The sequence below is a fragment of the Alosa sapidissima genome, chromosome 14 (assembly GCF_018492685.1).
Source record: "Alosa sapidissima isolate fAloSap1 chromosome 14, fAloSap1.pri, whole genome shotgun sequence".
Taxonomy (NCBI): Eukaryota; Metazoa; Chordata; class Actinopteri; order Clupeiformes; family Clupeidae; genus Alosa; species Alosa sapidissima.
In genome coordinates, this window is record NC_055970.1 from 23,145,771 (window position 1) to 23,171,472 (window position 25,702).

Sequence of the window (25,702 nt, forward strand, 5' to 3'; positions counted from 1 at the left end):
CTATAATCCCGCCAATATGAATAATTCAAATCTCTTTTCTCTCGCCACCTTCTCCTTCACTCTCCCCAGGCGTCCCGGCCCTCCTAAGGAATAAATATAAATAGCTGTGCTCTTGAGGTGATTTCACAGCTCGACGGACTGAGCAGCTCTCTCTCTCTCTCTTTGTTGTGGATTAGCATGGGCTGACTGAGTGGCAGGCGCCTTGGTGTGGGGACGACAAGGTTTTTGGCAGGGGGAGCTGCCAGACTCGGGAGTGGCATGTCTCCTGCGTCCTGCTCCCTCACTCCCACTGCGGGCCGAGAGGCACAAGCTCATTTAGCGTGGCTGTCTCAGAGAGCACAGGAGGAAATGGAGGCGCAGGAGTAGTCTGACATTATCAATCCGGGACTCTCACCACGGGTCCTCCACCAACTCGGACTCGACACGTTTCTGTTTGTTAGAGAACTGTATTGCTGTAGAGAAATGGCTTCATGTTAGAGATATGTATGTTTTGGCAGATTGAGGGAAAGAGGGAAGTGGGAGATGTCCCTCAGAGAATACTATGAGAAATTGTGTGTTTTGATGTTCTGCCTTTTTTTCTCAGTGGACGGCTCTTCACCTTTCAAAAAGGATGCTGAAATGTAACAGTTCTTCTGAAATGCAACATTTAAGACGTTCACATTCATCTGTTGGTTCACATTCCTCAGACCTCAATGTGTCTAAAATCAGTGTTTAGCCATTGCATCAGTTCCATTACACACACAAATACTCTGAGGATCTGAGACAATGTTGCACAATGGAGTCTGGTTTAAAGGAAAACAATGAGACTGTAGGTTTCTGATGGCAAGAAATAGGTTACATGAAGCTAATCAATCTTCTTGAATTTCCCCCTGGGATCAATAAAGTATCTATCTATCTATCTTTCTATCTATCTATCTATCTATCTATCTATCTATCTATCTATCTATCTAATCCAATCACTTCAGTTAGTTGTTTGTACTGCCTTTCTTGAGGCAAATTATGCTAGTTTGTTCAATTTAGCAGTCTGTGCACATAGCCTCGCTTTGCATTGATATGGACAGTGTTTGATATGTGATTTGCATAATGCTTATTAGATAGGCTATTAGCCCATTTTGAATCCAGTGGAACAGTCTTAGACTATGATTATTAATGCACAGAATGTTGGTTTGGCAGAGCTCACAGGAAAAACAGCCTTGGGCAGAACTTCACTTGAAGGGGGCCACATCTACGTATTTAGCACTGAACAGATTCTATTCTAGCGTAACTCCTGTTCCCAGTGTCATTTTCACTCTCTACTTCCTTGCCAGAGTGAGCATGATGTGATTCCCCTGCCGGTGTCATCATTCAATAATAAAAAAAAGTGCACCCTTTGATTATAGCAATGGCTGGCAGGATCGCCTGCAGCCTTCACCTCTGATCAATGACCATTAGATGACTTAGCTAATCATCACCCGGCCACCCACGGCGATTAAACTTTGCCTGACGTATTTGAAATATTGAGCGATGCCTCTGACTGAACCCCACCCCAGCACTGATACTCTGAGGAGAGCTGTGACGAACGGGGTTGATGTCCTCCCTAATTTAGAGGCTGATTACTGCTCTGGTTGAGCTTGAATTGAATGCTTTCAAAAAGTTGGGTGAGCGATGTTGTTGTACTTGCCCAGTTGCCCTTAACCTCGAATAACTCCATAGATATGCCACTCTTTCTCTCTCTCTCTATGCAGCTCTCCCTCACTCTTCCCCCTTTTCTCTGGAACTGTGTAGTCTCTTTCTCTCTGCCCCACCCCTTTCTCTCTCTGTGGACCTCTCTCTCTCTCTCTCTCTAACACTTCATCACTGTGTGCGGAGTCAGAGGCGGCGTTTCATTCCACGCGGGCTCTCTGGCATCGGCCCACCACTGGCTGGCATCCAGCGTGGACGAATACGTGTGGAGACGCGCACAGAGCATCCAAGGGCATCAGTGTTGCACTGCTGGACCGACCTTGCAGCAAAAAGAGTCCATGCTGATGTTTCAAGTCAGCAAAAAAAGAATAAAAATGAAAACAGTGTATGACCCTAATGGCTGGTTTTATAGCCCCCTGTTTTTAACAGTGGTGAACATGCAGTGGATTGTGAATACAGATACCCCATCTGACCTAAAATTAATTTACCCAGAACTAATGGCTAAGGGAGGAGCTGAATTTGCCTGTGGCATGAATCAAACCAACTGAAGTCCCTTGTTTAATCCTTTGTTTATTTGTTTTGGCTATTGGCTTTTCTGAATCAATGATTATGTGCTTGGCAAGAGTAACTCAAGTGGAATAAAGAGAGGGGGGGGGGGTAAATATTCTTCCTTTCTGTTTGTCATTTGCTTGACTTGAATTCCTTGAAATGCCCTTCTCCAAGCTTCACAACTACCCCCACCCCCCCCAAGCCTTTGCCCTCCCACATTTATGCAGGGGGGTTAAAGGGGCGAGCATGTGGTGAATTAAGATGCTAAATATTGATCAGCCACAACTACAAAGCCTCAGTCAGCTGTGTTTGCAGGGTGCTTCAAACCCGTCCCTAATGAACTTGGCATTTCCATCTTTCAGCAGGATATATGGTGGCATGGGGAAGTTATTTGTCATCGTGTTCCAGGGTCATACCACGTGCTCTTTATCTCTGAGGAGGAGAAATAAACATCACTGGAACACCCGATGAGTAAATGCTCAACCCAACCGTTCAATGCTAACCGCTAAATGTAGATAATCTCTGCTTTTCATTGTGCACTAGCATGACATGTTGCTGGGTGGGGTATACCCACCAGCTTTAGAACTAGCTAAAGGGGGCTTTATAAAGGGGGGTTAGTATTCTAATTCCTAGCCCTATTGTATTGTGCTGTAGGGAGTGATGATGGTGTGTGTGTATGCCCTGTCCTGTGCTACTGTCTTGGTCAGATGGGGCGGAGATGTATGAGGTGCTAAATGTAACAGAACTCAAAGACAGAATGTTTTCTGTGCTAAAACATTCATTGAGGAAACCACGGAACACTGTCTTTTGCCTTTTGTCCATGAAAAACACGTTAGCAATGTGTCCATAGCAGACTGCACACTGAACAGAACATTTTAATGCACAACATACCAAAATGGATAATTCTTGTCATGAACAGATTTCCCCGTTGCTCTGTACGAAAGGCAGAATGCACATCTCACTCTACAGTTGGCACTCTGTAGAGCAAAAGCAAAGCAAGCAAAATAAAGGTTTGAATAAACCATCCCTTCTTCCAGATATACCTCTTATGACTTAGTCATCATTAGTAGAAAAGCTTTGTGATGTTTTTAATAAGAAGTTGTTTATAGATAGATAGACAGATACTATCTTTATGTTTGTCTGCATGTATCCCACCCTTGGAGTTCATTCAAATGATTACTTCAATTGAAAAAAGCAAGGCTTTTTCTAACCCATAACCCACACTGCATTTGATGACACACGCCAAGACATTTATTTACAGCATCAGGAACAGCGGAATAATGGAACCGTAATTTTACTGCAAAAACATCTTACAATTCATATAATAGTGGCACACAGCATAATTCATACTTCGTGGAGAGAAATGCAGTTCAGCATAATAGAAGAATGTCCATTTTCCACGTGTTGCCACATTGCAGTCATATCTGAGGCTTGCTTCTGTGTATGAAAACTACAACTGCACACTCGTCATTACAACTCAGAGCTCTGTACTTCTAACACATTATCTCCAGCATATGGAAATGGGGCCCATGTACCGCTGGTGATTACAGGGTGTTTGTATTCAAATGAAGGCTTCTGTGTTGGCGTTAACTGGTTATTATGTGCTTCACTAATTCAGTTTCCCCAGACATTGACTCTCTCTCTCTCTGTGTGTGTCTGACAGAGAGAGAGAGAGAGAGAGTATGTGTGGACATTTCTAAAATTAATTCAAATGCCTGTACCCACCCAGTGATGAGTCCCAATGATTTTCATATATTTTCTGTCAAAAATGACAACATGACAGCTATATCTACATCAGACAGTGACCATATCTGATGTCCTCTCCCAACAAGGGACTGCTGTCAGAGAAGAATTCATTTAATGTAAGTCATTGTACATTAGGGAAATGGCTAAGCACAATGCATATTCAATCAAGAGATCAAAGAAATGTCTTCACAGAAACAACCGTGAGCACTGTTGGTCTGAGTGAAGCTGGCAAGGAGTTTGGAGGTCTCCTCGCCTACAACTCCATATGTTTCCACATTCTCTGATTGCAGGAAAGAAAGCGTCTGTGCTGTTACTAATTGTTTGGCAGCCATTTTATTGATTAGCGAAAAGAGCTTCGATCTACTTGACAGAGATGCTGAAAAATCCTCACTGACTCACAGCTTACTTCAGACTACCATCGTTTACTCTTCACAACACATTCGTGGGACATTATCACCATGATGACAATGCACTGCAGGTGCATTTCCATCGTAGCACATCTTATACACATATGGGATATTTAGAGTTAAGTGTTTGATGTTCATTATAAAAAGCACAAAGGCCATTACTCAAAAGGTATAACTGAAAATGGAATAAAAATAGACACTGCTTCATTATAAAGTATGTGCCTATAGAAACTAGGGCCTGTTGTGGATAGCCTAATTGTTTAATGCTATTATCCCCAGTGTTATACACTGTACTAAACAGTTTCTGCATCCAAAAGTTCAGGTCTTAAAATTGTCATAAGCAGGGCCATCTTTATGGCTGGGGCAAGCATTGTGTATTGCCCACACAAAAAAAGTCAAGATTTCTCTCTCTTTTTTTTTGGAGGGTGGTCAGCCCATAGACAGGTTTTTCAGTTGGGCGTCTGCATAGTGTGCAGCCTCAAACCCAGTTTGGATGTAGATGAGTGGGCTTTGAGTGTAATGGTAGCTAGCTGGTACATAGCTGTGCAGTAGGACTATGTGTTAGACACCCCAAAACTCTGACAATTTTTCACATAGATCTCTGTTTCTCAGTCACCGAGTTGGTACAAAAACAACCCAAAACAATTGGTGCTACCTGGCTCAAGTTTCTACAGCCAACAGCTTGAGGAGCCAGGCAATTTGACTGCTTTGCTATGTTGCCCACCTAAAATTTCTACCAGCCCACCCAAATGAAGTAGGCTAGAACCAGCCCTGATCATAAGCATACTGTGGTCAATAATATATACATGTATAGATTACCATAATAGCCCTCAGAGCCAGTCCCAGCATCATGGGGGGCATTGGGGGGCCTGGCCCGTCCCGAAAGTCTCCTGTGCCTGCCCTGGACAAGCTTGGCTGCACCAACCAACCCGACTTCCTAGACCAGGGGTTCCCAATCTTTTTTGGCAGGTGACCCTATTTGGATGTCACAGAACATTGGTGACCCCAATCATTCACAACATGTTGTGAGAGAGAGTGCAGCTCATCTCTGCTGTAACATTCATTTGAGAGTGGTATTTTCCCCAAATGTCCTAGCAAGCTAATTTGTTTGTTTGACTAATTTGCCTGTTTGCTTTGCTACTTTGTGCATTATTACCCATGATAATCTCATGGATGTCTAAGTTTATTTTTACAGAGCTAGATTGTAATGAAGGATCCGATTAGTTACTTAACTTGGATATAATGAGGGTTTTCATATTATTCCTTATGTAATGTATATAAATTGTATGTAATGTACAGGTTGATTGTAAGATACCCAATTGCTCAGTCAACCCCATTTGAATTTCAGGTGACCCCACATGGGGTCCCGACCCCAAGGTGGGTAAACAATGTACTAGACCTTACAATTCTGCTTAAAATTCTACCCTAATCCCTGAACAGAAACGGATTGATTTTGAGCACACATTTAATGTAGGCTATGGGTTGGTCAATATAGCAATTAGCAAATAAAACTTGTAAAATCTGTATAATTCCGTAGCCTATCAGAAACATTAGCTAAGCCTTAATGCAGCTAATGTCTCAAACTCCCGGCCCGCGACGTATGTCAAAATAATAATGTAATCCGGCCCTTGAGGGTATTTTTAATTGCGACAAACAACGATACTGATTAAAATAGACGATAGATCCAAGTACGGTGACAAATCTCATCGTACTCTCCTCCACTATTTGCTAGACATCCAGAGCTTGATTCAAACCCAAAATCGCTGCACAAAGTTTTCAGGAAATACTTGTATTACACGCGAGACGTGCATTTGTAATGACGTGCGATGCAGGCCGTAGTTTTGCACAAATTGAAGCAGAAATAGGCCTACACCAAATGTTGAAAAACGTTCACGTGTGATGAAGTCTTAGGTAGGCTATGTTATTCATCTATTCTGATTTTGAAGGAAAATATCCAGTTCTATACAGTCTATGAGAATATCCTTTTGGAGATTATGATCGATCGTCTATTGACAGTGAGTCTTTGCGTGTATGCGACGGTGTCCACTAAGCATAGGCTACCATGCTTATTTCGACCCTCTGCCCAACATAGCTTGGAGGTTGCAGTGGTAATCGTGATGATAGTGAAAATTTACCCCCTTCATAAACTTTTGTTTATACTCAAAGATTTTGACATTTACAGTAGGACTTTATCTCTGACCACTTTCAAGCCATGGCCTTTTGACATTTTGATATAAAAATCCAATGGTGTTACTCTCCATCTTACTTTCTTAACCCTGACGCCTAGCCAGGTTTAAAAAAAGTTATGAGAGGAAAATATTTTTATTTGGTGTGAAACACACACATAGGCCTGCCTGTTTTGTATGCTTTTTTGTTTGTTTTTATATAATTTGTATTAATATTTATTTTATCATTATTTTATTTATAAGCTAAGGTTGCTAGCACAGGTGTCTAAAAATAGATAAAAAGACTTGCACTTTCTGTTTGTAGTTTTGTGATTGAAAATAAAGTATTTGAAAAAAACATTGCATTTTAGGAAATAGCCATTCTTTTTTGTATTATTCTTTAACACTGACGTGGCCCTCCAATCAGATGACATTGGCAGAAGTGACCCCCAGCTCATTTGAGTTTGAGACCCCTGCCTTAATGGCTTATCACCTTTACGGAGAGGAGGCTAAATGCTTGAAACAGGTTTTAATGGCACAGTTTACTTCACTTCACTTACCACAGTCATCTGATGACAAATATGGGCTTGCAGATAGGCTATGTGTCATATTGCCTAGTTAGTAGGCTAGTAGTAGTTTCTGCCTTTGTTGGATAGCGTTAATCTTTCCTGTTTTTTCTTCTGACCTAGATGGAGAACACAGGGGAGCCGAATTCTCTGTAACTTTGTGGCTAACCCCCTTTCCCTCTATCTGTAAGAAAATGAACAAGGATTTGGCTTTTGTCTGTGGATTTATTTTCTGACACTATTATATCCAGTCATAACAACGTGTCTATTCTCTCCATACGCACCTCAGTTCTAAACATAAACATATCGAGTCAGAGACATTGAAGCAGAGTGGTTAGTAATCAAGGATCTTTACTTCTCTCTCCATATTTGTGCATGGGCCGCACCATTATACAACAATAGGTTATGTTGCTTAGATACAGTTAGGCTACTTGGCTACATTGTAGACGAGTAGACATTGTAGACGAGTAGGGTCTAGACATTGTAGCCCCAGTGTCTAGTAATGGCCTTAAACTAACATGATCAATTTATATTCCGACAACAGTGAACAGTGGATCAATTTCTGCTCCCCTTGGAAAAATATAATGCCCGTCTGTGTATTGGTATCTACTGCCGGGTCTGCTCAGGATCTTCATCAAAAATGGTCACAAAACAATGTTATATCAGGGGTCCACAACAGAAATAGGAGTAGAGCGTCCAAGCCGCTGTTATTGTGTCTCAGACTTCAAGCTCGATATTTCCATAAGCATCTTCCCTGTTCAGCAGACCTCAATATTTACAATGCTGAACTTACAGTGTTACTGGTTGGCAGGCAATTCCATCTTGTGTTTCTTTCCATCAAACAGACTAAATAAGCGCACAGACTCAGAGCGCTTTAGGCCATTATCTTAATAACTTATAAAATGCTCAAAAAGGGAACTCGTCAATTAACAAAACAGTAGGTTGTAGATTAAAACCCTTTTCCATTTTTGGGCAAATGTCATGCCTTCTGTCATACCTTCTCTTTTATCGTAATTGATTTTGGTGTAAAAAAAAATAATAAAAATGTAAAATTCAGTATAATGGTTTAACATGATATATTCAAATTTATATATGCAAGAGTCAGGAATAATTAGTCTCTGTGAGCACTTTAAAGGGAGCTTCTGTAATTGAGTTGTCAGTGTGGCTCTATGGCTCAGCAGGCATAGCCGTGGCCTAATTAAGGCAGAATGTTGAGGGAATACGCTTTATTCAAATGGGCTGCTCTTCTGTGAAGGAAATGAATATTTTTGGAAAATCTCACGGCACGGTGCTATGATTTGAAAAATGTTGATTCTGGTCGGTTCAAAGTGATCATGCTATGCCTTTGAAATCAGAATTTTCTTTTGTTTGTGTTGCTTAGCTTCTTGACATGACCCCCCCCCCCCCCCCCCTCATTTATTCTCTCCTGTCTCCTACTAGTTGTTCTGTACTCTGTCTCATTTATGTAGTGCCAAAACAATATATTTCATGTATATGTAGATGCCTCAATTTGTATGACTGAGTAAAGGGAATGAATAGGGTGAAAAATTGGTGTTTCTACCATCTGGGAAATCATGCTTGACAGCCGTCCCAGCTGAGATGCTGATATGAGTTGCACTTCCGTTATTTGTGTTCAGTTATTATTGGAAAGGTTCTGATGTCTTAAATTAAGTTAGTGCTTCCCCTACAAACTTCACAGCAGATTATCAGAATGACTCAGAGATTTAAATGTGATAACAGTCTTCTTTTCTCTGTTTGCGTTTGTAAATGCGTCAGACTCCATAATGCTATTTTAGAAAATGACTCATCTGAATGGTCACACTCACATGCACCCGCACACACACACAGAAATGTACACACAGTTTTGATAATGATGCATTCAATGAGGTTCCTGGTGGTTAATACTAAAATATCCATAGTAAATAAGACAAAACAACAATTATTGTTAACTATGCTGCTGGCTGTCAATTGAGGCAATCTGGACTAATCTGGACTGCACTACCACAATATCTCAACATACAATGAACAGGATGCACAGTGTGTCATATAGAGCACACATAACAGTCTATGCAGAGGGTCTTCTCATGGTCCTCCTCGGTCTCTATATTATCGTCTCCAAATCACTGCATTGGAACGGCATCAACCAGTTACAGCTGTAAATATGGAACTAATATCTCTAAATGAACCATCTGAACCACCTCCAAATGAACTCAATCTGAATTTTTGATGAATCTGATATGTGTGTGTCTAGAGTGGTTGAATGAAATAATGAGCGAGCTTAAACAGAGAGAACATCAGTTTGCTGAATGGCTAACAACAGGCTTTGGCACTCTTTCAGAACTTGCATTTTCAGGGAGAGTGAGAGTGCATCTCCTTGCGTGGCCATGTTCAGTCACAGCGTCATGGCATGGTGTGGTGCAGTGCTGAGGGGCTTGCATGCGTAAGCTGCGCGTCTGCTGCGGCTGTCCTAAGCTGTTACGATAACTCCACCACCAGCTGCGCCGGTGCCGCGGACCACGAAGACGCCCAGGCCCCTGACGAGCGGGCAGACAGGCGGGCAGGAGCGGGCGCTCTGCGTCAGGGATGACTGTCAGCTGAACTGGTGTGGGAGGGGAAGAGAGTGCCAGCCAACCAGGCTCCCACTTTTTGACTCTTATCTTCCCACACACAGACAGCCAGCCCACCATACTTTGGCTGAGGGGGTAGGGGTGCCTAGCTCCAGATTATATGTTTTAGTAAAGCTTCCATTACCCCCTGGCAGGGGTTCCAGCTACCCCTGACAGATTGTGGAGGTGTTTGAAGTGTCTTGCGGTGGAATGAAGGTGAAGAGAGGTTTAATGTGAATGAAACACTTCACTCAGTTTTCCTTTCTCATTCACGACACTTCAGGTTAAGACTACCTATCCTCTTAACCAAACAGGTAAGTCTCCATTGCATAATCATAAGCTTCTGGACCTTTGGAGTGGGCCAGAGCAAACTCACGGTTCATCACGCCTTGTAAAGACTCAATATTCTCTACATGTAAAACCTTCAAACCATTGCTTAGTGGGAGCCTTGCTAAGTCTCTCCCTCTGTTCTTATCTTCTAACTCGAGTGTGTCAGTGTAGTTCAGAAAAGCTCGGGTTTGAAGGAAAACGCTTCTTAGCAATACTTTGAGAGGCTGTGCAGACAAACGATTTAATTAACTTTATCATTTCCCCACATCTCTGTATGGCCAAACTACATTCAAACACATCAAGATACGCATACAATTACTTCAACAGATGTATCAGAAAATTACTCTTGTCAAAAGTGTATTTATTTAAAATGTTTGATTTGTAGGCTATTTCACCAGATTACACTAAAACACATTAAAACACCCGCAACATGCTGCTGGCTGTGTGCTCAACACTGCCAACTGGGTGATAGTTCTGGGCACTTCAAATTCAGTGAAATCATTAAAATGCTGCTGACATTGTGGGAAACATCAGGCATTTGCAAAAGAACCGCAGGACTGAACTGCTGTAAAAGCACATTTGCAGACCAACTACGTACATGAAAGAGCACATGGAACTGTTCCCTTTAGGATCCACCCCAGGTACCCTATGGGGATGGACTCGGTGAATGTGAATGTAAACATTCCGTCTCCCTGGAAACGCCTCCACACAGCCTCTGGGAGAGAGGGTCCTGTGTGGACAGTCATTAGCACCATTTCAAACAGAAGATGCTACAGGGAAGGATGGGTGCAACTGCAGTGATAATTATACCACATGGGCAAATGTGTGATGAAAATATTACTTTTGCATGGTACTAGAGCCTAACTCGACGAATCTGTGAATAAACTGAAAAAAATATCCATGTCTAAATATTAATAGAGATATCCCAGCTGAGCAATGAGTAAGGTGGGATATTTGCAAGGACAATTATTGATGTTAGGATTTAGATGATTCAAAGAATAGAAAAAAGCCCTACTGTTTACTTTTAATTTCATGTTACGTTACAGCACAAAGAAAAGGTTGTATCTTATTTATAACACTGTAGGACTAATTCCACAGAATTGTCTTCGGCTAGTCAAACCTGATGGTGAGGTCTTCTGTAGATAGTTAGATTAATAGTTAAATTGGACAAATACGGTACATACTTTAAAGGGGAGAACAGCTTAACCAAACAAATACAGGCTTGAATTAAGAATATGGCCTCACCACGATGGCTGGCATATTTGTGGTGGTGATTAGTGAAAATGTCACGTCTTAAAGGAAAACATGCCTGATGTGACAAAATGTGAATACTCAATCAAAAGGTGCAGGATTGGGTCATGATGTCACATCATGCATGTGACTACGTATATAACTCGGCTATAGAGTTTCAGGCTGCAGGCAAGAGCCATATTTGTCACGCTGGTGTACAGTATATAGTGTTAAACAAGGCAGAGCCATATAGATATCACTTTATATGGCTCTGAGACAAGGTACATTGTGTACATAGCACCATCTATAGTGCAGTAGGCCTGCCTAGTAAATCTATATAAAATATACTGTAGCTGTGTAAAGCATAGCTCATAAATTGTCCAGAAACCAAAAGTACTTTTATGGCATTTTTCCCACTGGCGTCAGTTCAAGTGTAGTGTTTGCACCTTATTTTCTTGTTGTCCGTTTTTGTCCACTGGCAAAATATTTATATTTAAAAATATTTATACTTGAACCCCATTAGATGTCAAAGTGAAGTGTCTAAACTAACCAATGTTTTTCTCTGTCCTTGACGTTAGAGTAGTCTGGCTGTCTCGACTCTATCCCACACAACTTCATTTTTCCATTCTATTGAAATTCTACTGTTTCACCCAAGCCTTTATTTCCTCCATTGACACAGAGAGAAGAGAACATCCGACAGTTATGAAAACCTCCTTGGCCTCATTTGATTTTGATTGATAGCAATAGACAGTGTGATTGACCACCTTCTAAAGGTCAGTTTGATTTGCATGATGGAAGTTGATGAGAGTGACAGGTTAAATTCCGCGGCTGGCTAAAAATAAATCAATTGGAGAAAAAAAAAGAAGAAAAAAAAACTCTGGAGCCCAACTGTCCATCAGCAGTGTGATGGCTTCCGTGGTCCTGTTAGCTCCTAATCCCAGGAAGGACTGTTGTTGGCTCCGGCAGGAGTCTGGCAGCGGCAGGACCAAACCCATGGCAGCGTCGGAGCGCTGTGTGCTTCTTCATTCATCATAACTCATTATGGGCCTAACAGCTGGTGACACTAGGAATGCAGCGTCATGGAGATGGAGCTCTTCATCCACCTCCATCTGTTTCAGCCCATTAAACCTCAGATGGGCATCGGGGGCCTGCCGTAAATGCCTTTCAACACAACAGTTTGCAAAGCCCAGATTTCTCCTTATTTTCTTCCTTTCTGTCTTTCTCTCTCTCTCTCTCTTTCTCTGTCTTTCTCTCTCTCTTGCCCCTGTTCCAATCTGTATTTCTCTCTCTCACTCTCTCTATTCCTCTGTTTTGCTTTTTTGGTGTATATACGAGCTGAATATCACCATTTTGACTTGTCTTGGTCAGTGGTGTTACCTTGGTGTTGCAATTTGATGCCTAATACTGTTCATTCCAGCGACAGCCATTTATAACACATTTAAAAAAAAATCACCTTTTTAAACATCATCTGTCTAATTAGTTAATCAAGATGTTCATTGTTATTCTAATCTAATGTTGTTATTCCAATTTTGTTGTATAATATAAATCTGCGTGTATTAGACTGGAGTTAAACCCCAATATTTTATCTCCATTTTCATGAATATTTCAACATATTAGAGTTGACATCATCACGGCTAATCAGTGTTTAAACAGGCAGCTAATGGTAATCGGTCCATTAAGGCTGTGTCTTATCCTCCCTTGCTAATTTATTCATAGGCACACCAGGAATGCATCCTTTGAAATACACAATTGACCTTTAGCTCTGCCCTCTCCAGTGTGGAACCCTGGAAATACCTCCTCCATATGAACAGGGCTCTGGCTCTGGGTGAAAACGCCTTTTAACTGTGGTGGAAAAGGTACTGTCTGGACAGACTGTCTGTCTATTTATCTGCCTGTCCATTGTGTTCTCTTCTGGATCGAAAAAGTGTTTTCTGTATCAGTTCTTCATGGTCTATTATTACTTGAAATTGTCGGAGGAGAAAGAGACATTTCTCATCTGTCTGAGCTTTATCAGGTTTTCTTATTGACAAGCTTTTCTCACACTGACCTGCACATGCCACTGTTTCAATGCCACTATCAGCTACTGCTCAGTACAGGCAGGGAGTGCTTGTGACCCTGAGATCAACTTTGTGCTGCCCATGAGTATAATCAACTCAGGAAATTAAAAAGTTTTTGTATGAAAATAGATTAGCAAGGATACAAGGATACAAGGAAGTTTATTGTCACATGCATATAGTTACTGGAAGTAAGAAATGCAGTGAAATTATGTCTGGTGTCAGCCTATTTGTGCATTAGCATAAATCTTTTCTGCTAAATGTATGACTTCAAATGTTACTGTTCCATTCAGTCTACTTTTCTGCGGGTACATTACAATTAGCTGCTATAATCTAGTCCCTTTTGATTTCAATTCAGCCTGGATAAGCCTGAGTGGCACTCTTGGCCAGAGCACATGCCAATTAGCATTGAAGACAGAAAATAGGAGTCTGGCTGGATCTCAGTTCAGAAAGATGGACTTGAATGGTTTGCCAGGCTGAGCTGATGTTGATGCAGTTTTTGAGACCATGGAAAACTGTGCAAGATGTAGCCTAGTGCAACATGCAGGTGCTAAACCCTAACATGTTTTTTGTTTGTTTGTATGTTTGCTTGCTTATTCCATTCATGATGAGACAAAAATTGACTACAAATTGACTATGCAATCACATCATCATAAGTGTCTTAAAGTGTGACCTGCACTGTGGGAGGGACGTTATTGTTCACTGCACTCAAGGGAGGCATGCATTTGGCTAAAACAGTGAGTCTCTGTTGCGTGTGGGAGGGGTGGGGGTGCACAGCTCTGTGCCCTTTGGAGATACACTATGCATGTGAAAACGGGTGTTATTGATGCAACTCTTTTCATTGTTCATTTTATCATTGTGGGTTTCCCAAAGGTCCAAGACAAATGCAAATGTCCAGAAAGCAGGACAAGCACATGTCAATTCTGATAGCGTCAGATGAAAGAATGCCTGTCCCCTGTCACTTAGCAGTTGTCTCTCCAAGAAGTGTGAGTGCTACAGCCACGCATACGGTCCTCTCGCCTACAGCCTGGGCGAGCAATGGCCGCCGGTGTGACAGCGTTCATCAGAATGAAGAAGATGTCCTCTGGGCCAAGGGTAAGGGTCTACGGTGACAAATCGACTTACACTCATGTCATCTGGCTAGTATCCCTGTCCAATCTCATTGCCATCAGATTAGATTCCACAAGAAGCAAAGTCGAGGAAAAAATTAGATATTTAAAGTGAGATAGAGTGAGGAAATGCGTTCCACTTATTAGTTATGCACATGAGGAGAGGATTCTGGAGGTCAATGGATTCATTGAAAAGGAAATTAATTCATTCAGTTAAATTTTGGGATAGAGCACCATTTGAGGACAAAACAGGTGCATCTGTGGATCTAAAAACGTACAGAAAGTAATAATAATAATAATAATAATAATAATAATAATAATACATTATATTTATAAGCGCCTTTCAAATCACTCAAAGACACTGTACAACTAAAAGGTTGAGGATGTTAAACAGCACAGACAGACATTACAAACACAGGAGACATTGGAGACGCTACACACTACATACAGTACAGAGGCACAGACACAGATGACACTGCACACCAGAGAACAAGAATACACAGACACAGGGCAAAGTGAAGACATTGTAAGAAAATAAGATAAAAAGAAGAAACCAGATAAAGAATAGTTGTGAAACAGTGGAATGGGTTAGGAGGCAGAGGGGAAGGCTATTCTGAACAGATAAATATGTGGTACAGTAAATACATTAAATAATAATGGACAATCCTTTATTAGTTTAAGTAATGTGGAAAGGACTCCGAACCATCACTGGCCTTGAAAGAAAGTCCCCTCCTATGATGAATGTGAGTAAAGCCCTCCCTGATTAACTTAATGCTTTTTATGCTCGCTTTGACATGAAAAACACAGACTATCTTGCACTAGCTGCAGCATGTGAAGCAAATGAGGATGCACCTTTCTGTGTCTCTGAGGTCGATGTGAGCAATGCCTTTAGGAGGGTTAATTGTAGAAAAGCTGCTGGACCGGATGGAATTTCTAACAGGGTTTTGAAATCCTGCGCTGCTCAGTTAGCTCCTGTGTTCACTTATATCTTTAACACATCATTGGCTCAAGAGATAGTTCCTACTTGCCTCAAGCAGTCTGTTATTGTTGCAGTACCGAAAAACAAAAGTCCATCATGTCTGAATGACTACCGCCCAGTAGCCCTGACGTCTACAGTGATGAAGTGTTTTGAGAAGCTTGTGAAAAACATTATCTGCTCATCCCTCCCTGCCTCTTTCGACCCCCTCCAATTTGCTGCAGAGCGAACAGGTCTACAGAGGATGCCATCTCAAACCTCATGCACACCACCTTAACTCACCTGGAGGAGGGGAATGGGAATTATGTGAGGATGCTGTTCATTGACTTTAGTTCAGCATTCAACACGATAGTACCTTTCACCTTGGTCACAAAGATGAAGGCCTTAGGACTGAACACCACCCTGTGTCATCCTGTGTCAGGATATTTGACTTTCTCACCAACCGTTCACAAGTGGTTAGAGTGGGGGGTCTGACATCTGACTCATTAACCATCAGCACTGGTGCTCCCCAAGGCTGTGTTTTGAGTCCACTGCTATACAACATCTACACACATGACTGCAAAGCCAACAGTAGTCATACCTCCATCATCAGTTTTGCAGATGACACAGTGATCTTGGGCCTGATTAGTAACAATAATGAACAGCTCTACTTGGATCAGGTTGATGAGGTGGCACAGTGGTGTCAATCTAACAGCTTGACACTGAATGTCAATAAAACCAAGGAAATGGTAGTGGATTACAGAAGGCAGCAGCAGAAGTACAGTTACACCCCACTAATGATCAGCGGGCAACCTGTAGAGAGTCACAAGTTTTAAATACCTTGGTGTCCACATTACTGAAGACTTAACATGGACTGTTAACACTCAATATGTTCTGAAGAAGTCCAGACAACGACTCTACTTCCTTCATCAGCTAAGGAAATTCAAAGTTTCTACATCCATCATGAAGGCCTTCTACACTTCAGCGGTTGAGAATGTTCTAACTGGTAGCATCATCACCTGGTATGGGAACTCCACAGTTAGAGATTGTAGTACTCTGCAGAGAGTAGTGCGCTCAGCTGAACGTACTATAAGAACTCAACTCCCTGCTCTACAAGATATCTATTCCAGAAGAGTACTCCTAAGAGCCCAAAAGATTCTGAAGGACTCTTCTCATCCTAACAATGGATTATTCCTACCGCTGAAATCAAGAAGACACCTATGTAGTCACAAAGCCAGAACTGAGAGACTCAGGAGAAGTTTTTATCTCCAGGCCATCCGAACTCTGAACTCACACTATACTGACTTTGCACACATTCACGCCTCAGCACTCTCAAACATTTCCCAACCCTGAACTCACACTATACTGACTTTGCACTCATTCACTCCTCAGCACTCATGACCCCCCTCCCACACACACACACACACACCTACATGACTTTTAGCACTTTTACATCCCTCTCCCTATGCTACAGACCTTTTATTTATTTTCTTATTTCATCACACGTCAAAACACACACACACACACACACACACACACACACACATATCTGACTTTCTCCAACTTTTGCACATCTCCATAGAACTTTTTATTTATTATTTTTGATTTATCCTCCATCTATCTACCCATGTCCTTGATTGCCTAGCCTTTCTGCCAACCCCCCACCCCCACCCCCATCCCCAACACACACACACTTACATCATCACTGTCATCACCTCACATACATACAGCACACTGCTTGCTACAGTAAGCCTCCTCTACATACTTGCTGCACACTGCCCCCCCCCCCCCCCCCCCCCCCAACATACACAGCACATTGTCTTCAGGATCTTCTCCAACACACATCCTCTACATACTTACAGCACACTGCCCCCACCTACCCACACACACACACTGCACATACACAGTCACTGCTCCACTCCCCTCCCGCCCACAAACACATCTTCACTGTCATCACTCACATACATCATACATACAGTACTCTGCTTGCAATAGTAAGTCCCTTCACCATACTTGCAGTATACTGCCCTCCCCCTCTCCCCTACATACACAGCACATTATTTCATCAGGAAGCTTCTCCAATACACATCCCCAACATACTTACAGCACACTGCCCCCCCAATACACAGCACATTGTCTCATGAGGAAGCTTCTCCAACACACATATTGCACACTGCCCTCTCCCCACATACACAGCACACTATCCCATCTCCCTTGCCACCCCCCCAACACACACACACCAAGACCCCTGGCAGTTGGGTTAGCCCCTTGAGCCGTGGATCTGCCCAAGGTTTAAGGGAGTTTTCCTTGCCCCGGTTGCTCTTGGGTGCTCCTTGTTGGTGCCCCCCCACCCCAATCCCAATCCTCCCCCACCTTTCTTATGCAGCCCTTGCCACTTAATCTACTAAACCCCTCTTCTACTGCACTTTTTACCCCTCCCCCCCCCATAAATGCTTTGATTGTGTAATAAACATGTTTTTTTCTTGGTATCAACGTTCATCGGTTCTTTCCATTCTGCAGATGGATGGATTTGTTTGAGTTTTGGAAGACTGAAGTAACAAAATAGAAGTCATTATTTCATAACAGCAACTCTGGCTGTCAGTTGCTGAAGTACCGTACTCATGAACTTAGGTTAACAATATAAAATGGCAAGAGGGCAAAGATAGCAAATAGTGCTTTTAGACATATTGACAGGGTCACGCCAGGCAGTAAGGAGAAGCTGAATGCCAGCGTCCATGTTATATGACTGTCTTCGTTGGGGCCAAACGAAGGAAATGTCACTTTTTTTACTTTACTTTTCCTTTGAAAACAGATTCTTCTCTGTATTTATGGAGACACTTGTATGTTTTCTCTTCCAGGAGAAATATGCAATCATATAATCTTCCAAAACACTGACAAAGACTTCTATCAGTCATAAAGCACAGTGGCACCCCTGACTCCTTCTCAGTAAACTAAAGGAATCCATTTTTGCATCTCTATCCCTATCTATCTCTATCTGTATTGGCCACTGGTGACCAAATCTCTACAAGCATCAACAGCATGCACTACAGAAAGGCTAAACATAAGCAGATGAAACTTCCTGAAAGAAGCTCATTTTAGGCATCATTGGTTGCCCACTGAGCCAGCATTCTAGCCTATCACGGTCCAGAGAGCAGGGTCCCTGCCACACTGTCTGCAGTGGCCGATCCAATAGGCTGTCCCTGAGGACTTTTTCCTGACCCAATATTGGCAGCTGCCTTTCGTGACACTTGAGTGCATTTTCCTGTACTTTTGGTCTGTGAAAATGCTACACAGATTTCTACTTTGCGAATGAGTAGATGTTGCGTTTAATATCGCAGTCGTATGCTGCTGTTGATGTAAGCTGCAGTAACACCTCTGTGGCATGGGTGATCTTTTCAGAGACATGAAACATTTTCCTTATCACACAGTAGTTTGCTTGCAATGTTGTTAAAGCGTGCTTTGTTGTTGGAAAGATGCGAAAGCGCTTGACTGCTGGCAAAGCTGTGGACTCAGCAGGTGAATCAGCAACTCTTAATCAGTGTGCAAGAGGCCACATCGAACGAGTGCTTGTTCTTTATCCCTGAGGGACTTTTTTCCTGCCAGTAAGAGTATATAAACACCTGAATCAAGTAATTACCCATGTAATTAAACACTTTGTGCCTGCGCTATCGCTGCATTTCGCTGAAATGGAAAGGTTTTCAATGAGAGCCAGAGAATCCTGGATAGTAAAAAAGCTGCAGAGTTTCTCAGAATTGCTTCATTGCATGTACTCCTGCATTATTTACTGAAAGTTACATTCATACTATCACTATTTATGATATTGAGCTCAAACCATCAGCTCAGATTCAGTTCCATACCACAAAGACAATGATATCCGTTAGGTTGGGCATATCATATCTACATTTTTCTTTGTTGATCCACCTCTGTAAATTTGATATTGCTTTAGCAACACAATATGGTCTGGTTATGTGTGTGTATGTAAGCACACAGCTATTTTTGATAGGCAGCAGATGGTTTGAAACAAGCATGCTATGGCACCAGATTAGGGTGACATTGGGATGGAACAAGGACAGGAGCATCCTAATGTGTCCAGTGTGTTACCAAATAACCGCAGGGTCAGAGGAGTGCAGGTCAGAGGGTATGGGCATTAGGAGAAATGGTGTCTGAAAGTAGAAACATGTTGTGTGAATGCAGAGCTAAAGAGAGAGAGAGAGAGAGAGAGAGAGAGAGAGAGAGGAGGTCATTGATGAGTTATTAGCCAGATAATGGGAAGGCAACCAGACGAGGCGAGGACACCTGCCACATTGTTACACAACATGTGACTCAGTAGCCATAAATGCAGAAGGACATTTCTCATCTGCATGGATGTTTTATAAAAGATGAAGGACAGCACAGCAGCTCTGTTATGTTTCTGACCCAAGCCATTTTTCATTTTTAGCATGATGACTGACTGATTGATTTTAATGGCAAATATGGTAATTAAACTGGGTATGGTCAAAGATACTGGGCAACACACCTAATAAATAGATTTTGAAAGTATACAACTGAAGAAATCCTTCCCTGCCTCCAGTGCCCTTCACCATGCTCTTAACACAACGGGAGCATTCGGCAGAGACAGAGTTGCCAAGTCCCTTTGTTATAAACGACTTTGGGAGTTGCGGGTTGGGCTTGTTTCTAAGATGCAGTTGCTTATTTTGGGGTGGGCCTGTTCCTTTTCTTCTGTTTCACTCCACTATACAAGCTAAACCACCAAAATGGCTCCGTTTGCCCTGTTGTTGGATCCAGAACACTGTTCCCTCAATAGTTTATTTTCCAAATAAATCAAGACTGCAAAAAAAAAAAATCCATTAATTCTGGAGTTTCTTTTGCTGTTTCAATATAAGAGACCGAGTAGGTGAAATACAGGAGAAGGACAAAGACTGAGAGAAAGAGAGTGGATTAAAAATGTAGCCTAACCTCAAGTTCAGTGTTCAGATTTCTGTAGGCCAAGTGTGAAATATGTGCACATTCAGATTTTGTTTAACAAATTGCAGCACCGTTCTCATCAAAAAGTTTTAAACTAGATGTACCGTATAGCGGTACAAAATATGACCGCCGCTCAGTCCTGTACAGCCGTTCCGCGAAAATAAATCACACTTCAATTTGTCTCCATATTTTACTCAATCCCCCACTCTTGAAACTTTTGTGTATGCTTGTTTGGCATGCCTGAGTGTGTGTGTGCGGCTGCACAGAAAGTAGCCTACTGGTGCTGAAAAGGTGAATAGATTGTAGAATAGCCAAAGAAGATGTAGCATTGTTATAAAACCTTTAAAATCTCTAAACAATCACAAGTAGGGCAGTTCATCACAGTTCATCCATTGCAACTGGATTGATGAAAGGTCACTTACACCTGCTACATTGTATTTGGGAAAAGCAAAAGGTATCAGCATAATGTTATTTATTTATTTATTTATTTATAAACAAAAACATCTCTGTCAGTTCCATGCCGTTTTCAACAGCTATCAAAAACAAAGGTCATTTTTGGATGGATGGATTTTTTGTAAATGTTTCTTCTTCTACATAAGATTTTAGTCATCTTTAGTTCATGTAATACTTTATTGTCAATGCACAAATTAAGTAACAGTAGTCTGAAACGTTATTGTTAATGCACAAATTAAGTAACAGTAGTCTGAAACGAAATGCTGTTTTACATCTAACCAGTGGTGCAAATAACTGACATGTCCAAATGGGCCTTGATGAAATGCGTCGCTAGACTGTTAATACACATTTTAACGGGCCAAAGTTGAAGAGCTGTTGTCCGTTATTGTTCGTGCAAATATAGGCTGATTCATGTTCCCTTGCATTGTGTAACTGAGGTCCATGGCTAGTCTGGCTTTACCCAGACCAAGCTCAATCTTTTAAGAAATCAAAAAATAAATAGCGGGCAGATCAGGCTGGGTTCACCCAGCCTAGCCCATAGGCACCCGATATTGTTTAATTTTCCGATTGAGATATCCACGCTCTGGCTATTCTAAATGCAAAAATGCATCAGGGAGTTGTTATGACAAAACTGTAACTAACAAACTAGATCCTAATAGAAAGCTGTTAGCTTCCCTAAGCTACAGGTAGGCTTATAAGGTAGGCCTATTTACAACATAAATTGTCAATAGGCTATGCTGGCGACACAAATAAAATCTCCTTTGGAAACCAATGGCTTACGCCTTACAGTATCAAGCGGACTTAAACTGGCATATCGTGGCGAAAAGTTGTAATAAAATTCACGCAGCTCCATGAGTCAAAAGCGCGAATGAAGTAGCCACTTCTAAATGGGACCCACTACACAGTAGCTTAAGGTATGTTAAAGCAGCCATAATGAAATGAAGGTTTCATTGGATACTTCACACACACGTGCTTTTTAATTTCACAGACTACAACTACCAAGCTGGAATCAAAGCACATCGATTCCCCTCTCACACCCTGCACGCACTTAAAACAAAATAAACAGGCGTCTCAGTCTGTAGGCTATGGCAAAACTGTATCAGACCGGTGTAACGTTGGTAAATCTTCCATTGCACAGAATGATTTTTGTAGCACGTGCAACAAATGACAGTCGAAAGATACAATTACAGTGCTGCTATCAATTTGCTTGGTATAACCGCATTTATAGTTTTCTACAAATGCAATCAATCAAATTGGCCTCCATCAGTGGTGGAATGTAACGAAGTACAAATACTTCGTTACTGTACTTAAGTAAATATTCCACGTATTTGTACTTTACTTAAGAGTATAGTGCATACGTTTGACTTTTACTTCGTTACATTTTACAGCAATTATCTGTACTTTTACTCCGCTACATTTTTACAACACCATCGTTCCTTTTTACGATACATTTTATGATCAGATTTTTTTTCTCTCTGACAAACACGTTTGTTTTACCAGGGGGCGGGGTTGCTACCACAGATTCTGGAGCGCTACGTGCCCAGCTTCTAAATCTTTGAAACATAAGCTTCTAGTCTAGACCAGGCAAAGCGTGAGCTTGTAGCCATCTGCATTCGGTAGGCTATATTCACCAGACCCATGGCTACACTGGACATGCAACTGTGTTCTGTGCCTTTCTCTGTCTGTTATATGCAGCGTTAGGGCGATCCTCTCCGATGAGATTGCTCTCCGCGGATCAGCGAAGTTACAGGCTATGCCCATGCTTCTGTCACACGTCTGATCATTTGCGGCACAAATGAATGAATGGTGCACTATTATAGAACCGCTGGCCGGAAAAAACGTAGCATTTTCCAGATTAGAAAATATTTCTTAATTGTGTGTGATCAAATAAAGATGCATAGCCTACAATTGGGGGGGGGGGGGGGGGGGGGGGGTAGAAATGTGAGCGCTCATTCAATGTCTATGTGCGTCTGCGCAAGTGAAACTGAACCTAATCATAAAGACACCTTTCTCAGCAACTTTTCTGTTCAATCAGCAGAATTGGCATTACGATCCACCCGACGTTTCCCTGGTCTACCCCGTTAAACTTCAGGCTCTCGTGTTTTGCTGAATGATATACTCAGCAGATCACCCTAGTAGATAACCAGAATTACCGTCTCTACAATTGTAGGTCAGAATGTAAACTGGGCCACAGATGGTAAGCACAATTGCATTAGCTTAAAACTATCTAGTCGAATATAGCCTAACCTAAAACTAGCTTAATTAAAATGCCACAGCCCATACTATTTTTTTTTTAGAATATAGATATTAAGAGAATAAATCATTATGCAAATACTTTTACTTTTAATACTTAAAGTACATTTAAAAGCAGATACTTTTTACTTTTACTTGTTGTCATTGTGGTACTTTTACTTTTACTAAAGTAAATATTTCTCTGTGTATTTGTACTTTTACTTAAGTACTGAGATTCAGTACTTCCTCCACCACTGGCCTCCATCACTCAACTAACTCTAATGGTAACATTACCTAGGTCCTTATTGATATTATAAGATTAACGTACCTGCAGTAAAAACCAAGCATGTCCGATAAACATCCTCAGATTTATTTTGGCTTCAAGAAGAGATGGAAATTACATTTCATGTGCACATCATCCTATCCTTATTAGACGTTCTCTGCGGTAAACTACACTCCTTGTATGAAGCGTCTATTGTTTTTCTAACCCACTTTTAACTTCCAACAAAATTACGTCTCACTGCAACGACGCGCCATCTAGTGGACAAACGACTACTTATCGCAAAAAAATGCGAATGGAAATGCAGCCATGATGATGATGATGAATATTTATTTTGGCTTTCTTTTAATCCTACTGAATTTGTAATTATGTATCGGCTGTTCTAATACCGATAGTATGGGGGTGCCTGTGCGTGTGTGTGTATGTGTATATGTGTGCACCGCCATCTATAGGCCAATGAGTGTACCGTCACTAAATGTACACATAACCTAATTTTTTTAGACCCCCCCCATGGATGAAATTCTACGAAACTTGGCATACCCCCAGAGAATGCCAGGGGGGGGGGGGGGTTATTTAGGAAAAACTGCTTTTTTTGCGGTTCGGGGGGCCCAGCACGGGGGGGGGGGGGGGGGGGGAGTGGCCCCCGGGGATGAAACAAAAATTTTCCGTAAAAGTCTAGTGGGGCTACATACCCACCAAATTTCATGTGCCCCGGTGGTTCGGTGTCGCCGGGTATCGTTGACCAAAAATTCAGGAAGTAGATGACGAAAAAAAAAAAAAAAAAAAAAAAAAACTTTGACAATCCCTATATGACCGCTTCGCTAGCGGCGGTCATAATAATTTAGCAAAAAATGCTTCAGAAATAATCTCATATAAAACCTTTGAATGGAAGTGGAGCAGTGTAATCATAGAAACATGCATATTTCCTTGCATATCTTTCATTAGTACATTAACACATTTGAATAAAAACCCAATAGTTCACCAAGGTTATCACCAAGGATCAAGGATATGCATTTTCAATTGAGCAGTATGCCCTACCACATACCCATAAAATGGCTCTGTCCCAAGATCATGAAGTGTCCTAGATGGTTTAGTTTACAGGCACTGTCTGCAGTCCTCGGAGAATCCCCACCTGAGAAAGGGAGAGAGAGAGAGAAAATTCATTCTGTGGACACTGATAATTAGGCCTAGTTGTGAAGAAATTTGGAACATCCAACTGCTGGGAATAAGTGTCACACATGCCCTCTGGTGGCATAAAAAACGCAGACATCCATAAAACATTTAGTGAGCTTCTCCCAATGCAATCCATTTAAAAATCACAGTATATTCAGTTTAAGCTGCATTCAGTGTTGTTCATCAAGCTATACCAGAACTTTGTATCTTAGTGAAAGAGATCAATATGTGAATGACAGCAATATTACCAGGAATATGTTAGAACGAGCTATTCTGCTTTGAGGGGGTTATTATGGTGATGCAGATTCGTTCGTATGGGTTAGGCTTATTGGTCTGCAGTCTGTATGAAACATTTTAGTAGTGGACTGATGGTTTAGCGCAATTTATTACCATACATACAGTAACAGCTAGGCTAGCTGAAGCAGAGCCAAGAAAATCAAGGGGCTATTAATTAGGCCTACATGACTTCCTTGGCTCTGCTAGCTGTTACCAGAGACTTTGTAATGAGGAGAGGACTCAAAAATCCTACATAGTGCATGGGGTTAGTTTGTAACGCCAATATAGGCCTATCCCACCCCTTCAGCGGCAAAAAAGTCGACTTGTGTAGGCCTACATTGTGCCAATCACGTTGCAGGCCTATGTTGTGAAGACATCGTGCCAATCATGTGCTGTGATCTCGCCGCGGTTGGTGTCGTGAACCCTTACGCACGAGCATTTAAATAAGTGCCCAAAAAGCGTTGCAATATGGCCGCCGAATGGAGGGACTAGCCTAAAAGGACTTTGCCTAGGCTATGTACTGTAACATTACTCAGCACCTGCAAACTACCTGACTAAAACAGCCTACCAACACCAAAGCATGCCTTGCTGCCTTAGCCTAAATGACAGGTCAGCTGTCAGATCATTAATTTTGAGTCAGATGGCAGAGCCAGGTTGAACAATAGTTGCCTTTCATACGAAATCAAATCACTGACGGCAGTATAAGGCTATGCCCCCTTGGCTACAGTTGCTCAAATGACACATCATTCAACTTTTTTGCTCATTATGACTGTTAAATTGTTATTTTGTCGTTGTCAGAACTGACAACTTACAACTTTGTAAGAAGACACATTCTGGGAAACTGATTCAGCGAGTAGCCTGTTGAATGTAATATAATGCTTACCCAGACAGTAAAAGATATTACCATGCCATTCTGTTTGCTTGTGTAGGCTATCATGACCGAA

General features: G+C 41.7%; 1 long non-coding RNA gene across 1 annotated transcript; it reads right to left on the minus strand.

Annotated features, from left to right (window-relative positions):
- Positions 1 to 2,458: 2,458 nt before the first annotated feature.
- Positions 2,459 to 25,700, minus strand: LOC121681462. The gene is made up of 4 exons (XR_006022145.1): positions 25,642 to 25,700; positions 24,355 to 24,441; positions 3,103 to 3,188; positions 2,459 to 2,643 (listed from the first exon to the last, which is right to left on the minus strand). It is a non-coding gene; the product is annotated as an uncharacterized LOC121681462 (long non-coding RNA).
- Positions 25,701 to 25,702: the final 2 nt, after the last annotated feature.